The sequence below is a fragment of the Mustela nigripes genome, chromosome X (genome assembly GCF_022355385.1).
Source record: "Mustela nigripes isolate SB6536 chromosome X, MUSNIG.SB6536, whole genome shotgun sequence".
Classification (NCBI taxonomy): domain Eukaryota; kingdom Metazoa; phylum Chordata; class Mammalia; order Carnivora; family Mustelidae; genus Mustela; species Mustela nigripes.
In genome coordinates, this window is record NC_081575.1 from 70,163,707 (window position 1) to 70,191,223 (window position 27,517).

Consider the following 27,517-nt stretch of genomic DNA (forward strand, 5'->3'; position numbering starts at 1 on the left):
CACCCCCAGCCAGAGCTTGTGAAGAAGGCAAGGCGCTAGACATTACCCTCGTTTCTGCTAATGAGAAAGTGGAAACTTAGAGAAGTTCAAGGACTCGCCTAATGTCACACAGCTAGGATATAGATGGCAGATCTTACTTAGGTTTAAACCCAGGGGTCACAAACTTGAATGTTCTCTTTTCAATATTATGCTACCTCTTCTAGAGAAGTAAATTGGGTTGGCTGTGTAGCGGGCGCTGGCCAGGCACCTCCATGGGCACAGGGACTACAAAGACAAAGGGCAGTCCTTGTGAGAGCTGTGACAAGTGCGCCCCAGGGTAGGATTAGGGGGTTCTCTCCACTGCTGCCAAGGCTTACTTAGGAGCAGGTTTTGGTCACTTGGGGCCTCTGCTGAGGAAGATCTGACCCTGACATTCTTCCTGACTGAACCTCAGCATTTCAAAGAATGAAATGGGTAGAGAGCATGGGAACAGCATTTCTTCTTAGGCTGTGTGACCTGCTGCTTGGGCCCTCAGATGCCAGCTAAGGGCCTAACTGTGGTCTGGGAAAGGGCCAAAGTATGGCCAGAGAATTAGGGCCAGACCCCTCAGTCCCCACTGAGACCTGTCTCCCTTCCATGCCACCCCTGAGCAACCCAACCATCAGCTATCAACCATCACCACTCCAACTTCTGCAGGGCAGAGGGGATATGGGGGGCAGGGGGTGGAGGAGAGACACTTGTCCTTCTTGTCGCCAAGAAAGCCCTGGTCTGTCTGTCCCTGTAGGCAGCGAGTAAATGGGCTTTGGACCCCTTGTCTAATCCCACCACCCCCAGGCAGACATTCCAGCTGAGATAGAGAATTCTTTCTTCTGCGGCTGAAGCAGCTGTCCTACCTCACTTTGTCAAGTATGGTCCCCAGGCCCTCAGAGTAGAACCTGTCACCTTCCTCCCCATCCCAGCAGAAAGCCCATGGTTCTCTCTCTACTGCTGGGATGCAGAAAACACACACACATTCACACACACACACACACACACACACACACACACACACACACACAGACGAGCCCTTTAGCCTGGAGCCTGAAAGATCCATCCTCTACATCTTATGGAGCTCTAGGGTCCTGTCACCCTAAACATCTGACATAGGGCAGGCCTGGTGACTGCTGGCTGAGCGCACATTGCCCTTGCCTTACGGGACCCAGGGGAGAAGACACAGACTGTGAAGGCTCCAGGGTTGCAGGGTGAAATATGGGAAGTGTGACGGCTGGGAGGGAGGTGCCCTCACACTGACCCTCGCCAGATCTAGGCCTGCAAGGCAGAGTTCGTTCTTACCTGACTGGCCCAATCAGGCAAAGCTTGGAGGGAAGAAAGAGGCTTTCCTGGAGGTCCCAGGCTCCTCTTCCTGGGCTTAGGTAGCTGGCAGCCACGGAGACTTTGAAACCTTGGCCAGAGGCCTGGTTTCCTGGGGTCTACCTGGCTGGCAGGAGGTGATAAGATCTGGGTCCCAATGGACAGGTGGTGGCTGGGAGAAGGCAGCGTGTAAGGAGGGTGCAGGCATCAGGTGAGAGAAAAGGCAGAGCTGAGGGTGAGGGAAATGGGTATACAAATGAGTACAGGAGGAGAGGGGGAGAACGGTGGCCAGAACAGACTGTGGGTTTCTGGTAGGCCCACAGTGGCCTTTGGCCCATTGCCTTTTGGCTTCTCAACCCAGCCAGTGGACCAGGTATGCTGGGTCGCCAAAACAATGGGCAAACTGAGAACCCCAGAAAAAAGGGGGAAGCACCAAAGTGAGGTTCTGGAGTCTTCCCTCCCAGCCGTGGACTGGCTCTAGGTGCCCTTCTGGAATCCCAGCAGTGTTTGGGGACAAGGCTTCTCAACTCTTGGGCCCAAAGGGTTACCTGTCTTATGAGGTCTCAGCCCGTCAGCTCTCAGAAAGGCCCAGGGAGGCCTTAGCCAATCTGGCCATACAAATGGCACTGTTTTTCCTCTGTGTGCCTAGAATGGGAAAGGCTGGGGGAGGGCAAGACAAAGGTAGGGAGAAGGGAGCAGGGATCTGGGAGGCAGGCCTGCTATTTGGCTCTCCAGCTTGGACAGAGCTGAGATGGCTCAGGCCTGGCCTCCAGCTCAGGGCTCCCATCACTGCTTCCTCATCTCTCCCTGCCACTTCTCTCTGCCTTTCCGGGCCTCTGCCTTCTACTGCTTCTGTCCATGACTTTGTCCCTGTCTCCCATGCTCTGTCTTTGTTTCCCTCTTCGCTTCTCTGTCTCTCTGCCTCTAGGCCTGTCCGTGTCTTCTCTCTCTGCCTCTCATTGTCTCTCTGATTCTATGTCTCTCTCCAGTTTCTCTCTGTCTCTGAACATGATTTTCTGCCTCTGAGTCTCTCTCTTGCTGGTTCTCACCATCTCCCTGGCTCTGGTCTGTCTCTACTTTTCTCTGCTTCCTCATTTCCCTCTGTCTCTCTCCAGGTCTATCTTTCTGCCTCTTGTATCCTCTCTTGCTCCTACTCTGTGTGCATGTAACCTGCTCCACTCTGTTCCTGGGCCCAGTTGGCAGTTCCTAGATGAGGAGCAGCAAAGTTCACTCTCCCTGCACTAGTTAAAATGGAAGCTCTAATGGCAGGTTTCTGTGGAGCAGCAGGGTCAGTCAGGCCTGCCTGGGATCCCAGGCCTGGGACAATGGCCACCACCTGTATTCTGGGCAGAGGAGGGGACACTAAAAATGGGGGCACAACTGCCCATGGCAGATCGCTCCATAATTGCTCCCTCCCCTCAAGGCTTCTCTGGGCTACCGTCTTCAGTCTAGCTCACTCCCATAAATCTGTCCAGGTTGTAGCCAGAAGCCCTGCCTTGTGGTCAGGCCTGTGTGGGACAAGGAAACAGTGAGACAGAGTGATAAGACCTAACTGTCAGGGAGGTTCCCTGCTGCAGCCACGACAGGACCCTCGAGCAGTGACACAAAGCTGGTATCTGAGTGTTCTATCTTAGCTCCATGGCCTCCCACGTGACCTTGAGCTAGTAAGAGTGCCCACTTCAGGCACCCTAAGGCCCACTTTGAAGGTTCCGAGTATTGAGGAAGATGCTGTTTGGGAAGGGACGGGCATGGTGCTTGGCACCAGGGAGGGCTGGACAGTGATGATATTAAGGTTAGCATCTAAGACTACAGGGAATCCTCAGGCAAATTAGCAAGACTCCATGGGTCTTGGTTTCAACCCCAGTTCTTCCAGAAGCGTCAGCTGGCAGTGGATGGTGGCAGGGCCGGGGGCCCAGGCCCCACTGAGGTCAAGCTGGGTGGGCAACCGGGGTGGTAGTAGTCTAGTCCTGCCCCTGAGAACATGCAATCTCTCCCCCAAGAGGCTTTGAGTCATAGACAAACAGTTCTACCCCTGAGAACATGCAATCTCTCCCCCAAGAGGTTTTGAGTCATAGACAAACAGTTCTACCCCTCTGCCTCCCTCTTCCCCCAGGCACACACATGCCTGAGTTTCCAAAGTTTGGTTTGTGCTAGTTGTCATTACTGTGAGTTTCAGAGATGCTCACTGAATGCCAGAGCCAGCCAAATGGGACTAAGAGGACTTAAGAGAAGGAGTGGCGGTAACTCACAGAGCACGATACGAGACATGACAGAGCTGGGCCTAGAATCCAGAATCCAGAATCCAGAACTCCTTGACTCCCACAGTCTCCCTTGCTCATCCGCTGGCTTATGTTCTCCTGATTCTCTCACCTCTCTGTCCATCTGGTGCCATCTTTCTCTCTCCATCCTTTGTCATGCCATGCATTCTCCATTCCCTTCATCCCCCAAAATAAGAACCTGAGTGATTGAGACTCCCAGCTCATTGGAGCTTTGTTCAGCATCCTCTGGCCCACTCTGCTGAAAGTGAGAAGCATGCAGGCTGGACCTGTGCATGGTTCCATTTTCTGTGGGGCAGCCTCCTTCCTGTCTCCTTGACCAGACAGGGTCAGATCAGCCTACCAGACAGGCAGCCCCAGCCAAACATGGCTCTGGGGTCTCTCTGAAATAGGGCATCAGCAGACCCCGTTCCCATCTGCCTCCCTGCCTTGCCAAGCCAACCTTAGGGCAGAGCTGGAACAGACTCTCCCTCTAGGGAAGGGTTGGGTTTTCAGACACCCCTACCCAGGGAAATTTTGCCCAGATTAGAGGCAGGAATTCATACAGTCAGGGCCTGGCTCCTGAGCACACTGCCTAGCCTCTGCCCCCAACCTGAGCAGGCTGCAGGATGGACAGACTGGGGAGCTACTCTTGGAAGTCCTGCCATGGCTCTAAGTGGCAGGGCTGGTGGGTGGGATGTAAGTCCATCTGTCTCCTACTAGGAAGCCAGGTGGGAGCTCCTGCCTAGAGTCACACAGGTGGCATCTATAGGGCACGACCAGAGATCCTAATGTCAACCTGACACAGATACCTTGTACCAGAGATGATGGACAAGGGTCTGCCATCAGGCATCCAGAGGGAGAGCCCTGCAGGGGAGCAATGGGCAAAGCATGAGCCCTGGCATCGACAGATCTCAGTTTAAATCCAAGTAGTGATGTCTTTGCTGGGTGACCTTGACCAAGTTATTTCACCTTTCTAAGTCTTGGTTTCCCCATCTGTCAAGGCTTGCCTCTGTGCTGTTCAAGATTCCAGAAGGGCAATGCCTACTTGGCGCACACAATCTGAGGACGTTTGGAGGAAAGACCCCCTAAGAGGCCGGTGCACCATGTGGGGGTGAGCAAGAAAGCGAGCAGCAAAGGGTTTGGCATTAGCTGATCAGAAAGCTCGTGCGAGTTCACAGTCAGATATGGTGGCCCTCCGAGCTCCTGCCCTAACTGATGGCTGGGGTCCAGGAAGGTGAAGGCATCCTTTTTGCTATGGCATCCCACTATTTGGAGGAGAGAGAGCCGCCTACAGAGGAGACTGACTCTCTTTGGCCCTCCGAGGCCCCCAGCACCATCACCAGCCTATACAGTGTCCTAGTACAAGTTAGCAAAAGCTGCCTCCTTTGGGGCTCTGCAACCCAGCACCAAGATGCATGGCTTGGTGCATGCAGCGTGGGCTGGATCAGCTCCCACGGTCCCCTTTGCCTGAGTACCCTCATGGTCATCCTAAAGTCCCCACCATTTTCCAAATCCCATCTTTATTTTCTCAACAGATGCTTATTGAGTCCCTACTAGGAGCCTAGTTAGGCACTATTCTACACATTGTAGAGGGGCCCCAAGAACTGGGGATGTTTTCTCTGGAGAAAAGAAACTTACTGCTTATCTATAGAGTTCTCTGACCAACGGTCATCTGGACTCTTGCTCAGAACCAAACTTCAATCCAATGGATATTTACTGAGTGCCCACAAAAAGCCTGCTCTGCCCCCAGGTTACCACTAGCTGGCTGTGTGGCCTTGCATAAGTCACTTTCCTTCTCTGGGTCTCAGTTTCCCCATCTGCAGATGAAGGCACCAAGCTAGTTGAGCTGTAATGCCACTTCTGACTTCTTGCAGGAAATCCTGCAGGATGACGGGGGGATGGGGAAGCAGACATTTACCATGTGGCCTAGGTCTGCTGTATAAGGGGTGTGACCCAGAGGGGAGATCTGGAAGAGAAAATCTTGGGGGTACTTTTCAGCCTAAGACTCAACTGGCTTCCTATCTTTCTCCTCATCTCTCTCTAAGGTCTTGCTCTGGCTGCTCTAATATCACATGCCCTGTACCTATCAAGACCTCTCCAGTCCCCCTCCCTTTGCCCAGGCTGTGCTATTGCCCTGGAATGCCATCTCTTATTTCTGCCACGTGAAATGCCACTGATCATGAATTTTGCAGAGGCAAGGTTTTGGATTTGATGTCCTCCACCTCCCTTGTAGCCTAAAGTGTCTCACAGAAAGGGCTACAGCTGTCCAGGGAGTCTCAAGGCCGAGCTATACTGGCCCCAGGGGCATAACTCGGCTCAGGGGACCTGTCAGTTGCCACCACGCAAGGGCAATTTCTCCATTTTCGCCTTTGGAGTGCTCTGAAACCAGACTGACCTGGGTTCACAGCCCAGATCTGCCCACTTGCTAACTTGGCAACGCTGGCTCTCTCAGGTCCCTTTTTTAAAGACTGGTTCACACTCTGTAAAATGGGACTACTCAATCCCACCCCTTCTTCCTTGAAGGGAAGGGCAAAGAAGGTGGGAAGATCACGTCTATAAAAGCTGCCCGTGGTCTACCAGCCCTCTACTGAGCCAGGATCTGGCACCTCCCATTGCCTGCGTCCTCCGAACTGCTCCTGACACACAAAGCTTTCCTTTGAAAGTTTTTTTTTTTAAGGGATTTCCTACCCAGAATTTCCCTGAACACCCCTCATCTTTAAGTCTATTCCCTTTAAAAAAAAAAAAAAGACTTTATTTATTTGACAGAGAGAGAGAGAGAGAGAGAGTGTACAAACAGGGGGAGCAGCAAGAAGAGGGAGAAGCAGGCTTCCTGCTGAGCAAGTACCCTGATGTGGGACTCGATCCCAGGACCTTGGGGTCATGACATGAGTTGAAGGCAGATGCCCAAACCACTGAACCACCTTGTTCTCTTTTTAGGCGCTTTGTGCTGCCATCCACATGTCCTGGGCCCATTAGCTCTGTGGAGAGAACACCAGCGAAGAATTCACATGCACTCAGAGGTGGGTTACTCTGCCTAGCGAGACTCACCCCAATCAGATGTGGGGTTCCCAGGCTTGAGAAGCCTGGGGTGGGTGTTGGAGGAAACCACGACCATCTTCCCAAGGCCCCAGTGCACTCAGGGAGCGAGGAGGACCCTGGCCAGGGCTCTCCTCGTTCGGGCTTCCCCAGCTGGCTGATCTCCTTCTGAGAGATGGCATGTGGATCGAAAACATAGAATTATTAGTCTGGGGGGCCTGGGGTTTACTTTCAGCTCTTCCCCTTTCTACCTGGGAGACCTTGGGCATGTGTCCTGACTCATTTCACCCTTAATTTGTCCATCTGCAAAATAGGGAGTGATGCCCATAAGCCCAGCTTACAGGACTCAATGAAGATTCATTACCAATTACTATTAGCCATAAAGCAGAGCTCGATTAACCGTGACTGCCTCCTTTAAAAAGCGTTTTCTGAAATGCTGGGCCTATTGTAGACACGTGGTAAACATTAATTGAATTGAGGCTTGCTTCTGATCAAAAGTCAAGATACAGCCTTTGGGCAGCAAACTTTATAGATGTTCTGTGGAACCCCAAAATTTGCCTTCTCTCCCCATCTCATGCCTATCTTCCCATGGTCACCTGCCACCCCACTGGAGGGCCAACAAAAGCCTCTGAAGGGCCCTTGTGTAGAGGAGAGAAAGAGCAATGTCTGCTCAGGGCCAGGTCCCTGGGGTGCTTGTGGCATAGGTGGTGTTGAACTCAGGCTCAGAGGGCAGGAGCCCTGGACCAGCAAGTGGGCCAACAGCTTCAACCCAGGCTGGCCAAAGACAAAGGGTAAAACACGTGATCGTCATGGAAATGACTCGGACTCAGATCCCAGTGATGCCACTTATTGGCTGGGTGACCACAGGCCCCTCTCCAGACTGGGAAATGGAGTAACAGTGCCTGTCTCGCTCATCTTACAGGGTAGGAGTAAGGATGCTATGAGATAGAAAAATGTGTGGAAACACTGGCGGCTAGAACTCATGTGTTTTAGGCAGTTTGAACTGGAGCCCTGAGCACCTTTTATAGAAGGTGGCAAGGTGCCTCTCTGCCTACTTGTGATCTCTGTCTGTCAAATAAATAAATAAAATCTTTTAGAAGGTGGCAAGGTAACAAGAAGAACACAGACCTGGCTCAAATCCTGGCTCTGCACTTTCCTATCTGTGTAGCCTTGGGCAAGTTACTGAGCCTCTCTTAAGTCTCCATCTCCTCATTTGTAGAATAAGGATAATACTGTAATACCTACCTCATTGTTGTGGGGGTGCAGTGGGGTGATGCATAAAGCCCAGGCAGCCTGTGGGGGATGTCAGAGCCCACTTGGGAAGGTGTCAGGAAGTCCCAGGGGCAAAGTTGAGAGGCAGCAAGGTGGGGGCAAAAAGGTGAGCAATTAATTGTCTCCAACCTGTAAACAGTGCCTGAGTCCCTTTGCCCTGCCATGAGCTGAGCTTGGTTCTTAGGATGCCTGGAGCAATCAAACCCAGTCCCTGCCCTCCAAGGCCTGCCCTCCAAGGCCTGCCCCCGAGGTGAGTTAGATCATCCTTGAGTGGGTCTTGTGATCTGGCAGCAGGGCCTGTGCCCCCTTCCCCAGGGGCATCAGCCTAGCCTTCCACATCCTGGGCTCACCCCAAGGTCCACTCCTACACAGCCCCAGGAGAAAATTCTCCTTCATTAGGCAACTGCCACCCCCATCAGGGTTCTTCCCTCCCTGGCTGGAACCCAGAATCTCCTTGGGAATGAGAGTGCCTGGAATTGGCAGGCTAGAAAGACCACCTTGTCTCTGTTGAGGGTCTCGGGGTCCAATGATGATAGAGACAAGTTCCCTGCTGTCATGGAGATGGTGTCCTAGGGGAGGTGAAAGAGGATCTCCAATGGTGACACATACTGTGAAGGAGATAAATGCAAGGAATAAAACCATGATAGGGTTGGGAAGCAATTTTCAGTAATGTGTTAAGGGGCGCTTAGAGAGACAGAGGAATATACCAGCAGAAGGTCACCCAACAGGTGCTGGCAGAAGTGGGGAAGTGGGGCAGGACCCAGGGGCCTACAGTCCCAGGCCTCTCCCCACACCAGGCTGTCTCTGGGGCCCCTCATGCTTTCGTCTTTACCTTGTCCTGCTTTCCAAGTACCTGTACCTCCCCAGAGCTCCATGGCCTCTGTGCTCTTTCCTCTCTTGGGCAGCAGAGGCTGCTGGGATGACCTCATCTCTGACCTGACAGCATTTTTTGAGGTCCTCATGGGTTTGTAAGGAGGAGGCCTGGGGCCCTGGGCAGCAGGAGGTGTGTTGGGGGCCGGGAACTTGCATGGGTAAATGGCATCTGTGAAAGCATTGACTGCTCAAAGCTCCAGCTATGGGGGCCACCAATGCCCCCAGCAGCCCAGATGTTGGTCTCGCCCAGCTTCCCTCCTGCAGCAGCTGATTTATTGAGAACCTCACAGCCCATCTTGGAGAAACACAAGATCATTGGGTCAGAGGCTTAGAAAGGGGCCGGAAGGGCCACCCAAGAGGAACTGGCAAGCAACGGGAAGCTGGCAGGCTCCATCCTCAGCCTCCAAGGTTGTCTGGACAGCAGGGGTCACTCCTGGGCCGAGAGTGTCCCAGGGAAGGTGGGGCCCCAGACTTCCTGGTTGGATGTCCCAGGTTTTATGCCCAGAAATTCTAAAGGAGTCCAAGGGTAGAAGCAGTGCAATGAGCCCAGGTTCCTGCAGGTGTGTAAGCCAGTCCGCACACCCAGAGTGGAGGAGGGGATGCTTAGAGAAGTGGGGCCTGAGGCTTTCTTTCCTGTTCCCCCCAAGTCCGCAGTGTTCCTCTTGCTCCGAGATTCAGAGCCCTCCAGTCTGCCCTCATCTCCAGCACCAGATGGGTCTGAAACCCACTTCCCCCAGCCCCCCTCAGTGAGTGGGCCCGGCCAGAGGTCTCAATGGGAGCGCCCCCCTCTCCCCTGCCCACCGACACTTCTCCTAATGCATCCTCCCTGGCTGGCTAGGAACCGCAGACGGTGCTGTGACAAGAGGGGAGATAAGGGGGCTCTCACATTTCCCCCGGCTGGGTTCCTAGGCCGCCAGCATTCACGCTGGCTGATTTCAACATGAAAGGGCCCCTTGAGAAGGAGAGCCCTCCTCCCTTTCCCCCCTTCCCTCTGTTAAGCCCCATTCCGAAGCTAACCACTGTCTGAGCCGCCCTCCCCACAGAGCACAGAGCTCTGCCCCTGGCCTTCCTGCCAAGCCTTCCAGTCCTTCCCCCAACTGCGTCAGCCTCACGTAGCCACCCGGCCCGTCCACGGTGGGAATCCCAGGAAGGGAGGGAGCATGAAGAGGGCTGCCACTCACAGCACTGGAGGGGAGAAAGGCAGGGCTTACAGTCCCAACTGGTGACACAGGGGTCTCCGTAGGTCTCTCTGGAAACACAACCCAGCTCACTTGAGGCTGCTATGTTGAGCAAATCTTTGTGGGGACAGTGCTGAGGCGAGGAGGTCTCTCAACCCCAGATCCAAAGAGTGCCAGAGCATTCTCATGATCTCTGCATACCCTAGGGTTCCACTCAGGCCTTTTTTTCCTTAAAAGCCCAAGACAAGCCCCCTTCAAAAAGTCCCCTGAAAACATCTGCCATCAGAGGCCTTCCCTGGAAGGGTATCTGCCCTCAATCTTCTATGCTGCAACTTTTCAAACACTTTATTTTGAGCTAATTTTAGATTCAGAGAAAAGTCACAAAAAATAGAGCAGAGAGCTCACATACACCCCCCCACACCTACCTTCCCCTGATATTAACATCTTACATAACCTTAGTACAATGATCAAAACCAAGAACTTAGCCTTGGTATCATACTATTAACTCTACTATAGATCTTATTTGAATTTCACCAGTTTTCCCACTCATGCCATTTTGCTGTTTCAGGATTCTCTCCGGGACCCCGTGTGGCACTGAGTTGCTGTGTCTCCTTGGTCTCTCCCAATGTGTGACCGGCCCTCAAGACTTTCCTCCTCTCTCGTGATCTTGGCACTTGGGAAGGTTACGAGTCAGGTGTTCTGGAGAATGCCCCTGGATTTGGGCTTGTCCAACGTTCTCTCATGACTAGGGTGAGATTAACCATTTTTGGCAAGAATACCATAGAAATGACGTTGGGTCCTTCTCAGCTCATCATACCAAGAAGTTTGTGACATCGACAATGTCTTCTTACTGGTGATGTCTCCCTTGATCACTTGGTTAAGCTGATGTCTGCAGGGTTTCCCCACTATAAAGTTACTCTACTTCCCTTTGATATATACAGCTGACCCTTGAACAACACGGGTTTGAACTGCACAATCCACTTATTTGTGTTTTTTTTTCAATAAGTACAGTAAAATGTTGTGAATGTGTTTTTCTGTGATTTTCTTAGTAGCTTATTGTAAAAATGCAGTATATAATATATTTTAACCAACTATTTATGTTATTGGTAAGGTTTCTGGTCAAGAATAGGCTATTCAGTCTAGTTTTGGGGGGTCAAAAAGTTATATGCTTATTTTTTTTTAAAGATCTTATTTATTTATTTGACACAGAGAGAGATCACAAGTAGGCAGCAAGGCAGGCAGAGAGAGAGGGGAAGCAGGCTCCCTGCTGAGCAGAGAGCCTGATGCGGGACTCGATCCCAGCACTCTGAGATCATGACCTGAGCCGAAGGCTGAGGCTTTAACCCACTGAGCCACCCAGGCGCCCCTATGCTTATTTTTGACTACATGGAGCAGGGAGATGAGTACCCCTAAATGCTGTGTTATTCAAAGGTCAACTGTAGTTGATAAATGTCTTGGGAAGATACTTTAAGAGTATGCAAGTCCATGGGGTGCCTGGGTGGCTCAGTGGGTTAAGCATCTGCCTTCAGCTCAGGTCATGATCACAGAGTCCTGAGATCGAGTCCCGCATCGGGCTTCTTGCTCAGTGGGGAGCCTGCTTCTCCCTCTGCCTGCCACTCTCTCTCTCACTCTCTCTCCTTTTCTCTCTCTCTGGCAAATTAAATAAAATCTTAAAAAAAATAACATGGAGACACCCTACAAACATGACCTCAGCCAGGTGATCTCAGTGAACATCATCAGTAGATAATTTCCAGAAGTGATATGTGTTAAAAGAGTGCTTCACTTCTGTGCCATTCCTCCTGCCCCCGCTGTGACACCCACTCCCCACCTGAACCATAAGAAAAGCATCATGATTTTTCAAATCCAAACTGAGGGTCATTCTACAAGATACCAGACCAGTACTCCTCAAAACTGCCAAAGTCATCAATAGCATGGGAATTTCTCAGAACTGTCATAGCCAAGAGAAACTCAAGGAGTACAGACAACTAAAGGCAAGTGGTGTATCCTGAATAGGATGGTAAAACAGATACTTGTCACTAAGTGAAAAACTAAGGCAATCTGAAGAAAGTATGGTCCTTCCTTAATAATAATGTATCAGGGCGCCTGGGTGGCTCAGGTGGTTAAAGCCTCTGCCTTCAGTTCAGGTCATGATCCCAAGGGTCCTGGGATCTAGCCCCACATCAGGCTCTCTGCTCAGCAGGGAGCCTGCTTTCTCCTCTCTCTCTCTGCCTGCCTCTCTGCCTGCTTGTGATCTCTGTCTGTCGGATAAATGGATAAAATCTTTAAAAAAAAATAATAATGCATCAATATCAGTCCATTGATTGTAACCTATATGCTACACTGATGGGAGGTATTAACAATAGAAGAAACTGAGTGCCAAGTAGAGGAGAACCTTCTATATGACCTTTCCACGTTTTTTGTAAATCTAAAACTATTCTAAAATTCAAATCTATCTATCTATCTATCTATACACACACAGAGATATTAAAAATCCAATCTTATCATTGTTTATTTTATGCTCAAATTGTTCTCGCTTTGGCTAGTTGAAACCTCCTTCAGCTTGGCTCCTGAGTTACTACAACAATCCCTCATTCTTTAACGAGCTTCCTTATTTTCTGGCACTGCAAGATGGTCCAGGCATATCTTGGTTTTTCCCTGCCCTAGACATGATTCAGCCATTTCTTCAAGAAGCACTGACTCCTTTACTTGGAGGTTGGAATTAGAAACCAAGATCTGGTCACCAGGTATGTTCATTGCTACTGAGCTGCTCTTGCTTGCAGGCCCTCTCAGGCAGTAGAGCCAGGAAATCTGTGTGTGTGAATCTGCTCATTTGGTTGCAATTTTAAGAATGTCAGTGACTCTTGTTCTGTCCTCAAGAGATTTACTTCATTTACTTCATATTCCTTAGCAGAGGTGGATCCAAATCACATTTAAACAGTTTCCTCTCAGTGGCTATTCATACGATTACACATTTTATTTTACATTATCAAAACAGTGCAATCGGGGTGCCTGGGTGGCTCAGTGGGTTAAAGCCTCTGCCTTCAGCTCAGGTCATGGCCCCAGGGTCCTGGGATTGGGCCCCACATCAGGCTCTCTGCTCAGCGGAGAGCCTGCTTCCTCCTCTCCCTGCCAATCTCCTCTGCCTACTTGTGATCTCTGTCTGTCAAATAAATAAATAAAAATCTTTAAAAATATATTAAAAAAAAAAACCAGAGCAATCACTGTGCATAGTCGTGTGGCAAATGCTTCTCCAGGGTGCTCAGTGTTTCTTAGACACTGAGGTCTGCAACTGTTGTGGCATTTGTAATGTCAATAGAAGCTGCCAGTGTGCCTTCCAAGGCAGCTCTTCTATTTAACTGCCCACCATTTAAATTTGCTCCTGTGCCATTCAGGGCCCAAACTTCCTCAGCTTTCATTTCTCACTACCGTCTCCTAATTCTCATCTACCACTCAATCTCAATGAACTAACTTACCATTTTCTCTCAGGCTTTAGGTCTCTCCCAGTGGTAGCTGAGGGCATGATAGAGATGTCCACTGCTATTTGGACCTTAGACTACAAACTTTGTTACTACCTGACTGTCCCCTGGAGCTCATGGCTTATCAAAGGGCCTGCTCCGCAGCAGCAGGCTTCATTGGGATGGATGAAGGGATGGATGGGTGGGTGGATGGGTGGATGGACGGATGGATGGATGGATTGGTAGATGAGCTGATGCCTGGATGGACTGGCAGGTGCATGGATGGACAGAAGGACAAAATGAATGGGCGAAACAAGCTCCAACAGGACAGACTGATGTTAATCATAGAATGCCACTAAACTGGAGAATACTGGAGGAAGAGATAGACTGAGAGGCTTGTCCAAAGTCACGCTTCTGCCAGAAACCCTGAGAATTAGAGGTAACTATCATTTCCAACTTGCAGATGAGCAAACAGTGGTTGTCAGATGTGAAGTAACTTGCTTGAGGCCATATAGTAACTAGTGGGACAGGGCTTGGAACATGGAGCTGCTTGGCTGCAAAGACCATGTTCTTTGCACAGTCTCACATCAAAAATAGTATGGGACATTCTGCTATATCAGCCTAAGGGGTGGAGGTTGACTATAGATTTTACATCCAATGGACCTGAGGTTTTGAATAACTTTTTAACCTTTCAATCCTTCATTCATTAAAAAGTATTTCCAGAGCACCCACTGTGGTGTGTGTGTGTGGTGTGTGTGTGTGTGTGTGTGTGTGTGTGTGTGTTTGTGTGATTATAAAGAGTACATGTGATGGGGTTGGACAGATAGAAGTTTGAAACTTGGGCCTACCATTGGCCCTTTCTGTGCTTCAGTTTCATCTGTAAAATGAGGACAATGGCAAAGCCTATCTCATAGTCTTCCTGGAGGTATTAAAAGAGCATATGCTTATAAATCACTTAGTACCCTGCCACACACACACCAATATTGAGTGCCTGTCTTGGAACCAGGCCCTGAGATACAGGGATAGGCCAAGTCTGTGAGGTCCTGCCCTTGCCCTCAGGGAGTTAATAGTCTAGGGGATGAAAGAGTTATGGTAATTAACGTATTTCCATAACTTTCGTCCGTGGAGCATGCTATGAAGGGACTAAAACAAAACAGCAAGGAGCTGTGAGCAAGAAAACCCAGAGTGACCACTCTTATTTAGATGAGGAGGACAGTGCCAGGCAAGATATTTCTGAGGGGGTGACATCTCAGCTGAGACCTGAGGGGTGAGAAGAAGCAACGATGCAGTATAGAGAAAGAACATTCCAGGCAGTGAAAACAGCAGATGCAAAGGTCCTGAGGTGGTGATGAATTTGGTGAGTTCATGGAACTACAGAGCAGGCTGGAGAACAGCAGGAGCTGGGTGGAGGAGAGATAGGAAAGATCACAGATCATTGAAAAGGCAGACAGGAGCCAGCTCGTATGGGACCTGGACTTTTTCCAAGTGTCATGGGAAGCCATTGGAAGATTTTAAGGAGGGAAGTGACAGGGCCTGGTTTACTTTTTTAAAGGATCCTTCTGGCTGCTGGGTGGAGAGTAGATTGTGGAGAGGCCATGTTGGAATAAGGAGCCCAAATGAGAGGCCTTTGCAGAAGTCCTGGTAAGAGGGCAGTGGTGCCTTGGACCAGGCTGGTGATAGCAGAGGTGGGGACATGTTGACCTCATACCCTATGAGGTATTCCTTGACTCCTTTTTTTTTTTAACCCCTCACAACCCATCTTCCAGCAAAGCCTCTTGTCTCTATCTTCAGAACACCTCCGAAATCCAACCACGTCTCACGATGCCCGCCATCTCCACCCTCTGGGCCACCCTTCAGACCTTGCCCCCATAGCCTCTTCTCCACACCTGCATCCCAGCCTGAGGGATCCTGTCAAACTCACATCAGGTCCCAAAGCTCCCCATCTCTCTAAGAGTAAATCCAACGTCACCATGGCGGCCAATAGTCCTCCAAGATCCGGTGCTTCATTAACTTTCTACCTTCATACCTTGTTCCTCTCTACTTTGCTCACTCAACTCCAGTCACACTGGCCTCTTTGCAGTTCCTCAAAGCAGTCTGACACACAACCGACTCAGGTTCTTTGCATGGAATGTTCTCTCTGCATAGAATGGACTTTCCACAGGCATTGGTGTGTGTCACTTCCTTACCTCTTTCAGAGAACTTCTCCAGTGTCACCTTCTCAGTGTGATCTTCCTAGCTATAGTAGCTACACTCAGAACCATGCCACGCCCTCAGACATCCTGGTTCTTTTTCCTTCTCCTTCATTGTCTTCTCCAAAGCACTCCTCAACATCAACTATATGGTATATTTATCTTGTTTTCTCTTGGCCTCCCCTCTCACCAGATTATGGGTTTCATAAGGAAAGAGATCTTTGTCTATTTTCTTCACTGATAGCTCAAGTACCTAGAGAAGTGCTTGGCATATAGTAGGTGCTCAGTAAATATTTATCAAATGAGTACATTATTGGGGAAAATGCGATGATAGATGGGAGAACATTTTTCTGGATGTGTTAGAAAGCCAGACAGAAACAAAGGCTGGTTATTGCACCCATGCTGAGGTGGCTGAGTGTCAGTGCAGGCTGTGCCCAGTGAAGTGGCACCTTCCCTGATCTTGCCAGGTCAAGATGGTGAAGATACAGTAGATGTAGCTTGGTCTCTGGGACCAAATGGCCCTGAGTTCAGATCCCAGTACTACCAATCCTACACTGTGCTCCAGTCTGCTCTGCAGTTCCATGAATTCACCAAATCCATTGCTACCTCAGGACCTTTGCATCTGTTGTTTTCACTGCCTGGAATGTTCTTTCTCTATTCTGCTTGGTTGGCTTCTTCTTATCCTTTGGGTCTCAGCTGAGATGTCCCCTCCTCAGAAAGCTCATGCCCAGGACTATCCTCCCCATCTAAATAAGAGTGGTCACTCTGGGTTTTCTTGCTCATAGCTCCTTGCTGTTTTGTTTTATTCCCTTCATAGCACGTTCCATGGAAATCAGCATATTTCTGTACCTCTTTCATCCCCTGTACTAGACTGTTAGCTCCCTGATGGCGAGAGCAGGTCCGCAGAGACTTGGACAATCCCTGCATCTCAGGGCCTATTCGACAATGACTGTCTCTGAGCTCCAGCTTTGTCACCTGTCCTGCGAGGATTATAATTCCTCTCTCAAGGGCTTGCTGGGAAGGCAATATAAACAAGTGGAAATGAACATGTCTCATGAACTAGAAAGCCCCAAGTGCAGAGGGCAGACTTGCCATCCTTTGTCTTCGAATGGGGCCTTGTTCAGGATGTTGAGGCTTCCAAAGGAGAACACGACAGTTCTCCCAAGGTTCCTCTGAGGGACCCAGGGGCCAGGTTGCCCCTGGGCCTGAAAGCAGCATTAGGGGGAGTTACTGTTTGTGGAGTGCTCCCTGGTAGGGATACTATGCCAAAAGCATTAGGTGCGTGCTGTGAGCTAAGAACTATTACTATCCCTATTTTAGAACTAAGAAAGCGCTGGCTTGAAGGAGTGAAATGATTTGCTTAGGGCTGCAAACTTCCTGGTGGTGAAGCAGGGACTTCACTCTAAGCCCCTTCTGGTCCTGGAGCCTGCATGGTTTCTCTGCCACATGCAGTCGACCAGGGAGGGGATTGGGGTCAAGGAGAGAGGAGGTGGAAGGTGTGGACAGGCAGACTCCTACCATAAGAGCAACATCCTGGGAGGAATGCAGACAGCACTGGAAACCCCCAAAGCAATTTGCTAACCCTGGGAAAGTGGCCTGTAGTTTGGCCCATCATGCTCAATGTGGGGACTGTGGGAGGGGTGTTGTTGGGACCGTCCAGTCTCCCAATTGTGGACACCTGATGTCGGTCAGGGAATCTGATCAGAAATCGGGTAAAGGAGCCCTTAGAGAACGCCTCAACCCGGCTTTAGACCAACCCCTTGGACCTGATTTCATAAATTTGAGCCTGGCTCCATGCATCACACACACCGTTTTAAAGGTGGAGGAGCAGAGGCTTAGAGTGAGGACACACAGTCTGGAACTCAGGTCTCTGATTCTCGTTAGGGCTCAGCCACTTGAGAATGCCTTCTGCAGGGTGCCAGCGAGGTTGGTTAGAAAGGGGCCTCAGTGTTTGGGGGGAGGAGGTGGTAAGAGCATCCCAATACGTTGCTGGTTTCCCCTCCTTCTAGAAGCCTTTGGGCTCACTGCTACTCACTCTGCAGCTGTGGGGTATGGGAAGAGCCCTGGCCAAGAGAACAGGAGCCCTGAGTTGGGGTCCCACCTCTGCCACTAACTCCTTTTGGACCTCTGGCAAGTCCCTTTCCCTCTCTAGGCCTCAATGTCACTCATCTATAAAATGGGATTAGACTCAATTGTCCCCAAACCAAGAACTCTTCCAGTTCTGACATACTTTGATTCTAGAAAAGACAGCAGTTGGGAGGTCTGGATTGTGATCCTAACTTTGCATTCTGAGCCACATCCTCTTCCTCTGTAGTATGGGAATTATTACTGTGTGACCATGGCCACATTCCTTATTTTTTTTCCGCTGGTGTTTCCCCCTCCCCTAAACCACAGTGCATGGGGACAGGGAGTGAGTGTGCTCTTCTCAGAAGGACTGTGAGTCTCTGACTCCTGTTCTAACTGACTGCTCCAGCTCCACTGACCCCAGAACAAGGTCAGACAGAGAGAAGGCTTTGGAAAGTGGTCCCTGCCAGAGTAGAGGGAGAGCTTTGGCAGGCAGGCCCTATCTCCCTGTTTCCAGTGGCCATCGGTGAGGGTGTGGGGCTTCCAGCTAGAATAGCTCTCAAAGTCTCTTCAGAGTTACTTTCAGGGCCCCCAGGGCGGTGAGAAGAAAGCAAGTAGTGAAGTCAGGAAGTCAGCCAAGGTGGGGGAAGGGCAGGGACAGAGAGGTTGCGGGCCTGAGATTTGGAGGGTTGGAAGCTCTTGCCTCACTCTGGTAGTGAGGAGGGAGGGTCTCACACCTGAAAGGTATGAGTGTGTGAGGCCTAAGGAGCAGAAACCCTGGACAACACCTCTCTGTCAGTCTCAAGAGCAGTCATAAGAGCCACATGTTCTCCAAAGCCTTCTGTGAACCAGGTGATCTGTTCACGTGATACACCTGAATTTTCTCCCAGCGCCAGCAGCAGACAATTTAGTAGTCGGCCTTTACGTGTATTGTAGATGCGGCTGCTGACACACAGAGAGGGAGGGAAATTGCCCAGAGCCTCACAGTCTGTATGGCAGTTTGACTGGAACCCAAGCGGGCTGAATCTTGAGCCCCTGGCTCTTTCCATCCTACCCAGGGGCCTCCAAGAATAATAACACACACACACACACACACACACACACACAGTGTCCCTATGTGCCAGACATGGTCCTAAGTGTTTCATGTATACACTAACTTATTTTATCGGTGCAATACTAGATACCTCATAGAGGTGATCACTGCAATGAGGTACACAGGAGAAAACTGAGGCCCAGAACATTCAGGTAGCTTGCTCCTAGAGTCACAAGTTACACATGGTGGAGTTGGGCCTCAAAGACCATGCTGTCTTCCTTAGGTGGCCGTTTAGGGTTACATGGGACCTTGGAGAAGCAAATCAATTTGCCCTCATTTCTCTGGGCCTTGGTTTCTCCCTAGACAGTGAGATGACTGGAGTAAGTGATCTGTAAGGACCCTCTAGCTCTGCCATGTCATTAATCCTAGACTCTACCTCCAGGTCTCTGGTTGGGGCCTGGATCCTCAGGGTTCCTCGGCTATGTTCTCTGCCCTCTCCTTTCCTAGGAGTTTGTACTGGCTTGGGCCCGGGCTGTGCAGGGACAAAAGGAAATTCATTCCAGCCAGTCCTAGCCTAGGAAAGCTGTTTCACGTAATAAAGGGGCGGTATTGTGACCTGCCAGTGTCCGGCCACCATTCACCACCCCAGCCATCATTCCATCTCTTGGTCTATATACGGGTCTGCCAAGCCACCTCCCAGTCCTTCAGGCTCAGGGCCCCATTGCCTGAGCCCTTTTCTTCCAGCTGCCCATCAGCTAACCTCCCTAACTCTGTTTTCAGCTTTGATTCATTCTTGCACCTGGAACCTGGAGCCAGCAGCTGTCTTGGACATCATGACCCCTCCCTTTTCCTGGGCTGCTAACAATGGCGGCAGTCACTAGCACACAAGAAATGTGCTCATTGACTGGAGATGAACATTCTGGCTACAGCACAAAGAACACAGTCTGTCTGCAGAATGGCAAAATACCACCCTGGAGCTCAACTTGGCCACATCCTAGACATTTAGCTCTGGACAATTTCCTCAAATTCTCCGAGCTTTGGCTTTCTTATCTCTACAATGAAAAACATGATTACAATCTCGCTAAGTTTCTGGAAGGATTCAGCGCTATAGCAGATGACCATTTCAGAGCATAGTGCCCAACTGTAATAGAAGGTAGTCACCAGGTAAGACAGCTTTGAATCCCACATCTGTACGATCTTCAGCAAGTCAATGAATCTCAGTTTTCTGTGCTCAGATACAAGTATAAAAATTCTTGCTCAGTGAGATTTTTATAAGGAAACAATGAGATAATGACTGTAAAATTCCTAACATGGTGTCTGGCAGAAGGCAGGGGATCAAAACTATGCTACCTTGCTCTGCTTACCTTCATACACAGAGATGAATCTATTTACCTTCAAACGTATGCAAGTGCATAAAACTCTATGGGACTAATAACATCAATATTACACAAATCCTTCCAGAGAAAGAGAAGAAGAAGGAATGCTTCCCAACTCTTTATGAGGCTAGCTAAATAACTAGATAAATCTTGATACCAAAACTAAAGAGAGGCATTACAAGAAAAGAACATTTCAGATCAATCTCTCTTGTAAATATGGGTGAGAGATAAGAAAGCAAAATATTAGGAAATTAAATTTAAAAATCCATTTAAAAACAATACATCATGACCATGTGAAGTGTATTTCAGGATTTCAAGGGTGAAAAAAAATCAATGAAACAAAAGAGTGGATTCTTTGAAAAGATTAATAAAATTAGCAAACCTCTAATAAGACAAAGGAAAAAGAGAGAAGGCACACATTGTGAATATCTGAAATGAAACAGAGGACATCAATACAGACCCTGCAGACAACAAAAGGACAATAACAGAACACTGTGAACAACTCCACACACATAAACTTGACAATTTAGATAAAGTGTATTAATTCCTTGAAAAGCACAAACTACCACAACTCATCCAATATGAAACTAATATGGTGGGTAGTATCAACTATTAAAATAATCAAAAAATAAATTTGCAATTAAAAAATACCCAAAGAGAAATCTCTAAGACCAGATGGTTTCACTGGAGAATTCTACTGAAAGTTGAAGGAACAATGAACACAAATTCTATATAGGAAGGAACAATGAACAATGAACACAAATTCTATATAATCTCTTCCAAAAAAGGAAAAGGCAGGGAGGCTTTCCAACACATTTTATGAAGCCAACATTGCCCAGACACCAAAACTGGGCAAAGACAGTACACAAAAAGAAAACCACACACCAATAACCCACATGAAAAAAGAAAAATTCTCAACCAAACATCAACAAATAGAATTCAGTAATATATTAAAGGAATTATACACTACAACCAAGAGTGATTCAGTCTAAACATGCAAGAATAGTTTGATACTTGGAAATCAGTCAATGTAATGCACAATATTAATAGGCTAAGAAAGAAAAATCAATAAATATACCAACTGATATGGGAAAAGTTCTATACAAAATCCAACAACTTTCATAATAAAAAAAAACACTTAAAATTAGGAAAAGAGTGAACAAGAACTAATAATTAAGTTCCTCAAGGTCACAGGATATGAGATAAACATACAAAAATCAGTTATATTTCTATATACTAACAATGAACAAGTGAACACTCAAATTTTAAATGCAATGCCATTTAAAATGTCACCAAAAAATAAAATAATTAGATATAAATGTAACATAACATATGCTGAAAATTTTAAAATTGCTGATGAAAGAAATCAAAGAAGATCTAAATAAATGAAGAGACATACCCAGGGTTCATTGACTGGAAGCTTCAACATAGTAAAGATGTCAATTCTCTCAAATTGATACATACATTTAATGCTATCCTTATCAAAATTCTAGTTTTTTTCTGTAGATATAAACAAGATTATTCTAAAATTTATATGGAGAAGTGAAAGAACTAGAATCGCCAAAATGATTTTGAAAAAGAAGAAAACAGTATGAGAAAACACTTTATCTGATTTTAAGACTTACATATCTACCAGAATTAAGACTGTGTGATATTGGCAGAAGGAGGCATACAGATCAAAAATTAACTCAATGAATCATAAATTTAAATATAAAATAGAAAACTATAGATGATTTAGAAGAAAAAATAGGAGAAAATTTTCTGGACTTAATTGGTGAAGAATTATTAGATAACACCATCAAAAGCATGATCCATAAAAGAAAAAAATGGGTAAATTAGACTTCATCAAATAAAAGAAAAAAATGGGTAAATTAGACTTCATCAAATAAAAGAAAAAATGGGTAAATTAGACTTCATCAAATTAAATACTTTTGCTCTGTGATGAAAATGGATGGAAAGACAAACTGAGAGAAAATATTTGTAAACCAAGTATTTGACACAGGATTTGTATCTAGAATATATAAAGAATTTTTAAGATACAACACTGAAACAAGACAAAACAAAAAACAAACAATCCATTAAAAAATGATTAAAAGACCTGTGGAGTCATTTCACCAAAGAAGATGTACAGATGGCAAATAAGCACATGAAAAATTAGTCGACATTATTAATGTAAATTAAAACCACAATGAGATATCACCACAAATCTATCCAATGGCTGAAATTTAAAACAAAACAAAACTATAACAATACAAAATGCTAGGGAGGGTACAAAGAAGCTGGATCACTCATACATTGCTAGTGTGAATGTAAAACGGCACAGACACTGTGAAGCAGTTTGTCCATTTCTTCTAAAATTAAACATGCAAGTACTATACAACTGAAAAATTTCAACTGATATCCAAACAAAATTTGAATGTTTATTATGGCTTTCTTTGTAATAGCCCCAAAGTGAGAATAGCCCAGATATCCTTCATTTGTGAGTGTTTAGAAAAACTGTGGTACATCTACGTCATAGAACACTACTCAGCAATAAAAAGAAACAAACTACTGACACCTGTAACAACTTGGATGAATCTCCAGAGAATTTTGCTGAGAGAAAAAGCCAACCCCATAGGGTTACATGCTGTATGATTCCATTATATAATGTTCTTGAAAGATAAATTATGAAAATGGAGAAGAGATTAGTGGCTACCAGGGGGTGAGGAGGAGGTGGGGTGGAAAGGATGTGAGTATGGCTTCAAAAGGCAACATGAGAGATCCTTGGGGTGATGGAAATGTTTTGTTTTGTATCTTGCCTGTATTGATGTCAATATCCTGGATGTGATATTCAGTAATACAGTAAAAACATAATTCATCATGATCAAATGAGTTTTAATCTGGGAAATCAAGGGTGGTATAACAATCAAAAATCAATCATTGAAAATCACTTAACATGGATAAGGAGGGAAATCATGATAGATACATAAAAAAGCATTTCACAAAATTCAACACCCATTCATGGCAAAACTTTCAGCACACTATGAAAGGAGGGAGTGTCTTCTATTTGATAAAGGGCATCTATAAATAAAAACCATCAAAAATAACACACTTAATGGTAGAATAATGAAAGTTTTCATATACTGAGGGTCAGTGTCAGACAAAGATGGCCACTCTCATCATTTCTGTTCAATGTTGCCTTGGAGGTCCTAGTCAGTTCGATGAGGCAGGCAAAATAAATAAAAGATTTGAGCTTTAGAAATATAATTACCATTATTTTTATTTTACATGATTGTGGACATTGGAAGTCCAGAAGAATCTATAGACAAATTAGAATTGATAAGTGAATTCAGAAAGATCAGTTGTATTTCTAGATACCAGCAAAAAATAGAACAAGAAAGTTTTTAAAACTTCATTATTTATAATAGCAAAGCATCAAATACTTAGGAATAAATCTAATGAAAGATGTGGAAAGCATACACACTGAAAACTAATAAAAAATAAATACCTCCCTCCAAAATTAAGGAAGACTTAAGGGCTAAACCATATTCGTGGATCAGAAAACTCAGTTTATAAAGATGTCAGTTCTCTCCAGGTTCATCTACAGAGTCAATGTGATCTCATTTAAAAATCGTAGCAATTGTTTTTGGTGACAAAATTGACAAATTGGTCCTAAAATTCAGATGGGAATACAAAGGGCCAAGAGTAGTTCACATTATCTTGAAGGAGACTATAGCTGGAGGACTCTAATAGATATCAAGACCTAGAAAGCTGAAGTAATTAAGACATTTAGGTACTGGCACCAGGATATAGAAAGTGACGAATGGAAAGAAGAGAAAATTCAGAAACAGACTTACACGTATATAATCATCTAATTTATAATGAAAATGACACTGTAGGTATATTGGCAAGTATTTTTAAAAAATGAATGGTGCTGGGTCAGTTGGATAGCTATGTAGGAAAAAAAAGTATCTTGACCCCTACCTCACATTGTACACAGAAATCAGTTCCAGATGGTTTACAGATACGAATGTGAAATCCAAAACAATGAAGTTTCAGAGGAAATGTATGAGAACAACTTTGTAACCTTGTAGTAGACAAAGATATCTTAAACAAGATGAAAAAATGCTATCCATGAAGAAAAAAAAATAGTTACTTAGAATATATAAAAATAAAGAATGTTTGTTCATGAAAAGACTGGGTTAAGAGAATAATAAGATAACCCAAAGAATGGGAGACTACATTTATAATATATATATATGTATATATATATACATATATATATATCTGACCAAGGACTCATAATCCAGAGTATATTAGGCAGCCCAATGGAAGACTATGCAACAGAGAATATCAAGGTGGACAATAAGCATGAAAAAGTGTTCAATTGAATTAGTTACAGGGAAAATGCAAATCGAAACTAGAATGATATGCCACCATACACCCATCAGAATAGTTAAAGGAAAGAAAATGGAAATGACTAACTATTGGTAAAGGCGAGAAGCACCCCAAACTCTCCTGCCTTGCGGCTGGGAGTATAAATTTGTCCCACTCTGGAAAAGTGTGAGGCAGTATTTGCCAAACCCTAACATAGGCTTACCCTACAAGCCAAAGTTTTGTTACCAAAACAAATGCACAAGAATGTTTTTAACAGTCTCCTTTATAATAGCCAAAAGCCTGAAGTTACCTTGATACCAAAATATTAGTGTTGCTTGGGCAGCTGAATTGGAGACAGTGAGACAGAAGACCAGGGAAGCAGGAGGAGGCTGTGTGGCAGCAGGCTATGCAGGAAATGGTGGTTGAAGCCCCAGTGTGTGTTGGAGGGGGCCAGGAGCACCACAAGGAGATAAAGCCCCATGACTTAGAGGTGGGAGGGATCTGGGAGGTGATGGGGAAGCAAAATCCTGGGCCAAGGCCCTCTAACGAAGGGTCCGAGGAGGATGGCTGTCCACTCACTGATAAAAGAAACGCTGCAGGAGGAAGAAGTGTGGGGTGAGCATGGAGGATGAATTTAGTTTGGTCAGCACTAGGATTTGAGATGTCTGTGGGACCAAGAGAGAGGGCAATTCAGAGATGTATGACACTCCCCAAGCCCTGACTTCTTTGTCTTCAAGTCACTAGAGAGTACTGGGCAAATGTCATAATGAGAGGAGAGGTGGGCTTGAAGATAGGCGCCAACTGGGCTTTGGCCTGATCCAGGGCTGTATGGAAAGCAGATGGCAGATCAAGAAGCAAGACTGGTGTTCTGTTCTTTAGTCCTATTGTCTGCCATTGCTGGAGTGGTGTCTCAGCCTTTCCAGACTCCAGTTCCCAGCTTTATTCTTTGGGTTCTCTAAATTTGATTTTGGCACACATGGGGGAGGGGTGTGGTATGGATATAATTCATCTCTGCCCTTTTCCATAAACCCTCACTGCTCAAGATGGCGCTAAACTCCCCCCTACTACTTCCTCCCTCCTCTTCCTCCAGACTCCGTGTCGAGCCATGTTTCCTGAAAAGAGAGAGAATGATCCATCCCCTCCCTCTTTCCCCTGCAGGAATAAATACTCAAAAAACTTTCTAGCTTAGATCTCAGAGGTCATAAAAGTGTGCAGATGGGGAAACTGAGGCCCAGAAATAGAAAAGCATCTGTTGAAGGTTACTTTGAAAGAGTTAATGGCAGAGGGTGGGCCAGAACTCAGACCTCCTAGTGACCTAAGCCTTGATTTCTTCCTCTCCTTTTGAGAAGGAAAAATGAAAGAAAAAATGGGGGAAGATGGCAAGACAGAAAGAACTATTGAATAAAAGAGGCACATGGAAGCAGGAAAGAGATAGGGATAAATTCTAAGAGAGAGCTGAGAGAAAGGGAGTAAGGGGGGGAGACAGGAAATAGAGAGCTACAGAATGAGTGCTAGTGAAAGAAGTAAAGAGGGAAAGGGAAAGAAAAAGAGAAAAGAGAAAAATGGAAAGAAAGGGGCCAGTAAGTAGAGCAGGCTGGGTTTCCTGCTCCTACAGGCACTGGCAGGAGCTGAGCCCACAGCCCTGTACAAGACAGAGATGAGTGGCCCCAGAAATCCTTACCTGCCAAAATCCATCAGCCCTCAGAAGCCCAAAGCAGAACTGAGCAGATGATCTAAACAGAAAACAAACAGAACAAAATGAAAACACACTGGCTGGGCCTACCCCCACCCTGGGCTGTGGCTCTGTGGATTCATTACCCCCTCCTCCCCCTAGGCCACTGGATAAGCAAGACACAGCTTTTGTAACTCTTCTCTTTCTGAGCCCCCCCATCCTACAGCCACCCCCCACACACACACACCAAGAGCCATAGACTCAGCTCAAGATGCCATGGTAGGGAGGGACAGGACTCTTGGGCCCTGCTGGGGGGATGCGAGGGGGCCATGCATTCCCTGCCCTTGGCCTAGCAGAAAAACAGTAAGGCCGGTGGAGTGGGAGGCTGACAGGGAGGGGAAGCAGTGGGGAAACAGCTCCGTCTCCTTCCCCATACAGGGTTGAGGGTTCTTAACCAGCCCAAAGCATATTCTTGGTGTGACAGAGGTGAGAAGGCTGACAGGGTGGGCAGGGGGAGCAGAGTGGTGGACCAGGGTTGGGAAGGTGGCCCACAGAACACCTACCATTAATATCATGTATTCCTTTTCATCTCTGGAGCTTGAAGCCATGAAGAGAAAGTTTAAACTCACTATTAATAATGACTCAAGTGATAACTGGTAGCAGTCTTGTGCTTGGCAGGTACCAAACACACATGGACAAACTCATTGAATCTTCATAGCCCTACTTTGCAGTCCTGCAAATTACGATTTTACAGTTGGGGAAACTGAGGCTGAGGCTTGGGAAGTGAATTGACAAGGTACCCAGCTGGGAAGCGGTTGAGCCTGAGAAGGTGAGAACAGGTCAGTGGACTCTGGCTGTGATATAATGACCAGAGAAAGTATTTGGGTGTGAAAAGGGACTTCCCTAAGCTCAGAGGCATCGCCCAACCCCAGAAGCTTCTCATGTCATCCGAGGGAGCAGACAGATGCAAGCAGTGCGTGTAGGGCAAGCTGAGAGAGGGGACACAGGGTAGGAGTGACTATGGCAAGTAGCAGAAGTCCTGGGGCAGGGGCCATCTCAAGATCCAGAGAGGTGCTCAAGCCTGGCCCCTCCCTTCAGGATTGGAATGGCAGGGGTATCAAATAAAAGTATGTAGTCAATAAGTATTTATGATTAAGCACTTAAACTGATAGTGGTTAAGAACACAGATAATGATAGCAGTTACCTTACAGAGTTGGTGAAGACTGTGTTATTTCAAGTAAAGCACTGGGAAGAGTGCCTGGCACATGGTAAGCCTCACATATTAACTCCTGATGTCCTTGTCATGGTTGGTTGTTGGCCAGGCCTGCCCTGAGCACTAGGACAGCCTGATGCTGTGAACAAAAGCAGCCCTGGTCCCCGTCCTTGTGGAGTTTTGAGTACGGTAGGGAAGATGGCCATTAATCAC